The sequence below is a fragment of the Vipera berus genome, assembly GCF_964194415.1.
Source record: "Vipera berus genome assembly, chromosome: 5".
In the NCBI taxonomy this organism is placed as follows: domain Eukaryota; kingdom Metazoa; phylum Chordata; class Lepidosauria; order Squamata; family Viperidae; genus Vipera; species Vipera berus.
Genome location: NC_138207.1, coordinates 54,288,238 through 54,296,389, shown reverse-complemented (window position 1 = coordinate 54,296,389; position 8,152 = coordinate 54,288,238).

Genomic DNA, 8,152 nt, shown 5'->3' with positions numbered 1-8,152 from the left:
GTCAGGGCCATTTTTTGGTTCCTTGGACTTCAAGCTGCTGAAGGTGCCAGCTAGCAACTTTGAATCTCTGCTGCAGCCAATACTCACCTCAGCAACTCCATATTTGCTACTGATTTATCACCCCTTCTGGCTGCCACCTTGGTTTTCTTTTTCTCATTCTGCTTCTCTCCTTGTTTGTCTCCAGTTCTTCTTTCATCATTCTTGTTCTTTTTACACCACCATATGTACTTCATCTAGGCCCTGTTTAAAGAGCTAGTGGTCTAATTATAAATTGTGGGGAAGTAGATAGGCATAAGAAGGGCATGTGCATTTCAGCTGCCATGAAGCCTTCCTTCCACAAGATTCAAAGGCAATTTATGAGTAACTATGGCCATAGTTTAAGAGAAGCTCCTTTGTATAATGTATTGATATTCTGTATCTATGAGAAATGTGTTTTAACCATATATGGCAGTATTAGAGCCACGATGGTACAGTGATTAGAATCCAGTATTGCAGGCTAATTCTACCGAATTCGATTCTTACCAGCTCAAGGTTGACTCAGCCTTCCATCCTCCCAAGGTCAGCAAAATAAGAACTCAGATTGTTGGGGACAATATGCTAACACTGTAAACCTCTTGGAGAGGGCTATAAAGCACTGTGAAGGAGTATATAAGTCTAAGTGCTATTGCTATTGTTAGACAGATTATTGCAAAGATGCAAAGAGATTTCTGAACCAGAAGTTTTCTGAATAAATGTTCCAATAATATAAAAGGTTAAAAAAATCCTATTCCTTCCACAAGCTTTGGACATAAAGCTTTGGGCAATCAGACAAGGTAAATTCCAGGGCTGCTGCAAATGCTTGCACTTCTCTTTCTGAAACAGCTTTTCCTGATCTGATGTTCTCAGGATGGTTTGTCCTGCCATTTGATGTAATGTCCACAGGGCTACATGCTATATCAACATTCTCTGACAGCCCAAGGTCTTTATCACTTCACCAGATATTCCATCAAAATCTTTTTATTCAGAAACGGCTGTCTCAACCAGGGCACATCTTCCTTAAAAAAAAGATAGTTATGATTGATTGATATTCTGGGTTGATATTGTATCTTCTGATTAAATATAAGGGCCAAATGGCTAAGATGAGGTTTAAGGAACTGCAATTAAATGAATATCTGTAGGAAGAAAATGTTAATAAAGGGCAGCCCATTGAATTGGGGTTAAGTACTTTCATACTCCTCATATAATCCAGTAACGTTCCTGAATTCTCATTAAAAATGATCTCAATAATCTTGCTTTGCCTCATTAAGAAACTGCAGTTGAAGGATCAAGAAACAGGACTTCATCAGGGAGGAAAGGTCTGTGAATTAATTTAGAGCCTTTTTCATTTTCTGAAAGCAGCAACTGTCATCTTTAAGTTTAGATTTTATTTGTAAAGTATATTAATTAAATATTTAACTTTTATTTGTTTAATTGTTGGTTAAAAGTTAAAAGTTAAATAAATGAAGTTTGCAGACTTGAAGAACGTGGCTTATACCATGATGATGTTCCAGGAGGCACTGAAATCTTAGTCCTTCTCCCAGGTCTTTCAGTAAAACAAGGGTCTGTCCCTCAAAAGATCTGGTTTTGTTTGGCATGCTTTTTTTCTTCCTTTCGATGTATATTTCTTTATTCTCTAATTTTATTGTTCACACTTTTTATAGTGTAAAGCACCCAAAATCGCTGAGGATCAGGAGTTTTAATTTTTTTTGTATAAACAGAGAAGTAACTTTTATATTTCAAATGTAGGTCTATATGTGAAGCCTGGTTTAGTGAAAGTCAAAACCATTATTTGCCAATCTACATTTAGTTGTGGTGGTGCAGTGGTTAGAATGCGTATTGCAGGCTAATTGAGCTCACAGCCAGGAGTTCGATCCTCGCCAGCTGAAGGTTGACTCAGCCTTCCATCTTTCCAAGGTTGGTAAAATATAGGAGCCAGATTGTTGGGGACTCTGTAAACCACTTAGAGAGGGCTGTAAAGCACTATAAAGTGGCATATATGTCTAAGTGCTATTGCTATTGCTATTGCTAGCCTCTGGTTAAAAGATATTTTCTCCCAACAGACTTGGTTCCTTAAAACACTGGAGGATGGGTTCCAGTCCTCATAGATCCTGGCAAAATTAGATTGTTAGGATTCTCTTCTTGGCAGCTTCCTACTTCATCTTCCTGAGTTATGGGCAGGACAGTTCACTTTTAAAACAGCGATAGGATTGTAGTGGGCCCCTGTAAAAAACCCAATGTACATAGTGATTTCTGTAACTTGCCTTAGATTGTTAGACATTCCAAAGCATAGAAAAGCTTTTACCTTTGTATATCATAATTATTTTCTTTCAGCTGCCCTTGATGCAGGATTATAGGAAGAGTTCTTTCCTGGAAAGGTTGCTAAAGTTTGTGTAGCAACTTGTACAGTTGCCAGGAACTGACCATTAGAAAGAGTTAAATTCCACAAAAAATCAAATTTTTGTATTGCTATCTATCATGTTGCATTTTCTAATCCCCTTATTAATGGTTATTTATTTATGAGCATATAATATTTATTATAATATTCTAGCTTTTATTCCTTTAGAGATAGCATAGAATGATATTTTATCATACTGTATTTTTATGATAGGTTATAGTCATTTAATTTATTTTTAAGGCATGATAATGTTAATATTGACCATAATTTACTTGGCACCTCTTTGTTGATCTAACCTGATATGCATTTTAGAGTTCTGTAGTGTCAAATTTAAATCTGCACTCATAGTTTGTATGCCCAGAGGTTAGGAGGATTCATTTATCTTTATAAGTGTTATCTTATGTTTCTCTTGGATTAAATAAAGTACAATTGATGAAACAGAAATTTACTAGAATGCATCATAGGAAAAATGGATTTAGAAGTAAAAGAAATAAATATAAGAAACTCAAGTTAAAGAGCATTAATAATGAATAAATGAAAAGTAGGCCTAAAAGAGAAGGATGTGAAAGTTGCTTGGAGCACAGGGAAAAGAATTATGTTACAGGTGCCACAGAAATGTATTGGAATACATTTAAAAAGATAGTATGTGATCAAAATGTGTATAATCAAATGACTGCCCACCCAAGAATGAGGACAATAGAAATGTAAGTGGATGGAAAGAAAAATATAGACTCAAAGAGTGTACTCAATATGACCAGGAACTACTAAGATTAAAAGAGGAAGTCAACATGTTTCTGATATTAATGGAATTCTTTAAAAAAAATGAAAATAGAACAAAATAAAAAGCTTCCAAAGTAATGTGGATTTGAAATAAAAGTACGTTTAAAAGTTCTGGTTATCACAGTTCAAATAGGACAGTAACAAATTGAAGAAAGTTTAGAGCAGGGGTCAGCAACCTGAAACAGTGAAAGAGCCACTCGGAACCGGTTCCCTCACAAAAGGAAAAACTGGGAGCCGCAAAAAAATGTGTGCACATGCGCGTACATGCGTGCATGCGCATAACAGGGTTTGACTGAAGAGTGGAGCCAAGGCGAGATATGCACCTATCCTGCATATTTGAATTGATAGGTTGAACTTTTTTAGTCCCACCTTTTTTTGGGGGGGACTGCACATGGCAGAGGACTGGGAGCCGCAGGAGACGGCTGAAAGAGCCGCATGTGGCTCCGGAGCCGCGGGTTGCAGACCTGTGGTTTAGATGAAGGATATTAATACGTGAAGAGTTTGAAAAAGATGTGAGAAACGGTTGAAGAATCTGGGCATGCTGAGCTTATCAAGACAATAGAGGGCTGATATGATAACAATCTATGAAGACAAAATGGACATCTTTTATATTATCCCATAAAGCAGAACCAGAATCATTGAGTTAAAACAACAAGGAAGAAGGTGCAGGCTAGACAGCTGGAGGAATGTATATGTTGTTAGCCAGTAGAACTGGTTACCACAAGAAACAGTGAATTCTCATTCATTGGAGGTTTTCAGTCTGAATGATCATCAGTCAGATATGCTATAGTGGTCATTTAGACTGGACAGCCCCTATGTTCTGTTTCAGTTCAATTATTTTTGCAGAGAAATAGTGAGTGGTGTTCTTGGAAACTAAATTTGTTATATTTCCGCGCCCCCCCAATTCTTTGTTATATCTATTATTTAAATTGGAAAATACATAATTGTGGTGATTAATATTTCTGTGATGGCATATTTAACTCATTCTAAGTCATTTCTGCAATGCTTTATATAATGGTATCATGCAAATGATATAAATCATGGTTGTCAACATCGATCATGTCTTGTGACATAATGTGACTTTTTTGCCTTTGCAGAGCCGGGGTGGGCGTGGCCTGTGTGTGACGCATCTGAGCTGCTGGCCACTAGTTTGACACCCCTGATGTAAATGTATGCACAGATGAGGCAAATGACATCATTTGTGTCATTTGCAAAATAATGCAATTACCGTATATACTTGAGTATAAGCCGAATTTTTCAGCCCACTTTTTGGGCTGAAAAATTCCACTTCGGCTTATACTCCAGTCAACAAAAAAACTTACCGAGGACTTGTGCGCGGCCGAGGCTTTGGTGCTTCCGGGATCGCGCGCACCTCTCCCAAGCCACCGCCGTCCGGAGACCTGCTGAAGTTTGGGGAGGTTTGGGGAGGTGCGCGCGCACCTCCCCAAACCTCCCCAAACGTCGGCAGGTCTCCGGACCTCCGTGCCCTGCCTGACTGCTGCTTTCCGCTGCGGAAAGAAGCAGGCAGGCAGGGCGCGGAGGTCTGCTTCTTTCCACTGCGGAAAGAAGCAGGCAGGCAGGGCACGGAGGTCTGCTTCTTTCCGCAGCGGAAAGAAGCAGGCAGGCAGGGCGCGGAGGTCTGCTTCTTTCCGCTGCGGAAAGAAGCAGGCAGGCAGGGCGCGGAGGTCTGCTTCTTTCCGCAGCGGAAAGAAGCAGGCAGGCAGGGCGCGGAGGTCTGCTTCTTTCCGCAGCGGAAAGAAGCAGGCAGGCAGGGCGCGGAGGTCTGCTTCTTTCCGCTGTGGAAAGAAGCAGGCAGGCAGGGCGCGGAGGTCTGCTTCTTTCCGCAGCGGAAAGAAGCAGGCAGGCAGGGCGCGGAGGTCTGCTTCTTTCCGCTGCGGAAAGAAGCAGGCAGGCAGGGCGCGGAGGTCTGCTTCTTTCCGCAGCGGAAAGAAGCAGGCAGGCAGGGCGCGGAGGTCTGCTTCTTTCCGCAGCGGAAAGAAGCAGGCAGGCAGGGCGCGGAGGTCTGCTTCTTTCCGCAGCGGAAAGAAGCAGGCAGGCAGGGCGCGGAGGTCTGCTTCTTTCCGCTGCGGAAAGAAGCAGGGAGGCAGGGCGCGGAGGTCTGCTTCTTTCCGCTGCGGAAAGAAGCAGGGAGGCAGGGCGCGGAGGTCTGCTTCTTTCCGCAGCGAAAAGAAGCAGGCAGGCAGGGCGCGGAGGTCTGCTTCTTTCTGCTGCGGAAAGAAGCAGGCAGGCAGGGTGCGGAGGTCTGCTTCTTTCCGCAGCGGAAAGAAGCAGGCAGGCAGGGCGCAGAGTTCCGGAGACCTGCCGACATTTGGGGAGGTTTGGGGAGGTGCGCGCGCACCTCCCCAAACCTCCCCAAACTTCGGCAGGTCTCCGGACGGCGGCGGCTTGGGAGAGGTGCGCGCGATCCTGGAAGCACCGAAGCCTCGGCCGCGTGCAAGTCCTCGGTAAGCTCCGGGCGGTCACTTGCTTCGCGTCTCCTGAGGGAAGGGGGGGCGACTGGAGCGGGCGTGTTTCCTCGCCTGCTGGGCGCCGCGATTTGCCCGGGGAACGCGCGGGCCCTGAATGGCAGCGTGGAGCGAGGAAGCGGACAGCCAGGGCTTCCCCGAGAGCCGCGGCCACACAGGGTATTCCTGTGTATTCAGGCTTGCAAAATGGCGGATCGAGCCTCTGCTGGTGGCAGAGGCTTGCAGAGCGCGGATCCAGGCTCTGCCGGCGGCGGAGGCTTGCAGAGCGCGGATCCAGCCTCCGGCGGCGGCGGAGGCTTGCAGAACGGCGGATCGGCTTATACTCGAGTCAATAACTTTTTCCAGTTTTGGGGGGTGAAATTGGGGGTCTCGGCTTATACTCGAGTCGGCTTATACTCAAGTATATACGGTATGTAAGTGGCATAAATCACCATGGAAACTAGGACTGTTACATGTTGAGTTTATTGTACAAGATGTAATAAACTGAGATGTTACTGTCTTTAATATCTTTTGCTTACTCTTTCATTCTTTTATTGCTTGACTTAAAGTTGCTTGTCCCAAAAGGCAACAATGTGATGGATATTATGGATATTTATTTATTTATTCAAGACCTTTTTGTCAGGGCAGTAAAAGAAGCCTCTGAAGAAAAAAACAAACCTAGTCAAGACTTCATTTCCTTTTCATTTCTCTCCTCTGTTGCCTTTAATTTATTTTGCTTAATGTTTCTTATTGATCTTCCATGTATGTGTGTGTGTGTGTTTGTTTGTTTGTATGTGTTATATTGCTTATTCCAAAAGCAAGTAGCATGATGGGCATGTATTGATATTTATTAATTTAACTTACTTTTATGGTACCCAGTAACAGGAGTTCTCTATGGAAAAAACAAACTAATATTGCTACTCCTAAAAACTTCAGTGCATTTTTGGTTTGCATAACATTGCTTACCCCAAAAGGGAATAGTATGATAAGCATGTATTGATACTTATGATATTTGTTTAATTATTTAAGACTCTGTTTTGCTGCCCAGTAAAAGGAATTAAACTTCTCTTGAGGTCTCTGAGTCATAAAGATTCAAATAAAAGTACATTGGTTTACTTGCAGGAACAGATGAGAGCTTGAAGCATGTAAACAGATTTTGAAGAGGACTGAAGGAAGAAAGGACTCTAGGACAACACTCATAGGAGGCAGTTTCGGGCATGGGGAAGATGTGATTCATTTAGCAAAACAAAAAAATGCTGGTGCTACTGTTTAAGGAAACCACAAGATAAATAGAATATTTCAGAGCTTAATCCACAATGCTTATAGCACCTAGTTTTTCACCTATTGCACAAAACATTCTGTAGAGATATTTTGCATAGAGAGGGGTATTAGTCATATGTTTTTTCAAGACAGTGTCTCTGAACTCGGCGCCATTTATTTGATGCATGATTTATACAGTGGTAACTATTTCGTAACTATTGAAAGTCACTGCTTTGATAAGGAATTAAAAATGGGTATTTCCAGAGATCAGTCTGGTTACTTGTGCCAATTTCAGTGACCAGCACCTGAGAAGTCTGGCAGAATTTATGAAGGGATATGTCTTATGAGCTGTACATTTGGCCCTTCTCTATCCTGAAACTACTTGCTATAACTATGTCATATAAAAGAAAGTATTTAATGTCAGTTGTGTTAAAAGAAGTTCCAGTTCCAAAGGAGGCTGCCATAAGAACAATATGGAATAACATTCTTTAAACCCACATAATTTTGGAAACTCTGCTTTAGGTTTTTCACAAATATGTCCTTTTGAGGGAAGATGTTTAGTTATCTCTGTGTATACCTAATTGTGTACAGCAAAAGCAGACATGCGTTATGACAAAAAAGCATTTGAGAGTCATATGGTAACCAGCAGTCCAAAAACTGAGTGGAATTACACAAACAGATAAAATTTATTTATTCTAAAATGAATTAAATACTAATTAAATATAGTCTATGTACTAAATTATTTCTTTCTTTCTTCTATTACATTCAAAATTATAGTATGGCAGTTTACTTTGAATGGTACATGGTACATTCAAAAGAACAAGACATTTTTTTCATAGACCTATAAGGACCATTCAAGTAAAAGACAAGCTATTTTTACAAAGAAAATTTTAAACATGTCCATTAAGAAGAACAATTTGTGGAATCAAATTCTCAGATATTCACACTATAGTTTCACCTTAAATCATAGTTAGAATAAAGTAATGGGATATTGGAATGACCTTGGGAAAAGAGGAGAAGAGATACTGCCTAGGAAATAATCAGACAAGAGTCAGGAGAGTCAGAGAGGGAAACCTAGTGAAGGACCTGCCCTAATGGATCAAACAGTTAAAAGTGGTGGAGGGAAGTTTGTACAGATAGTCCTCAACCTACAACAGTTCATTTACTGTCTGTCCAAAGTTACAACGGCACTTAAAAAAGTGACTTATGACCATTTTTCACACTTACAACCATT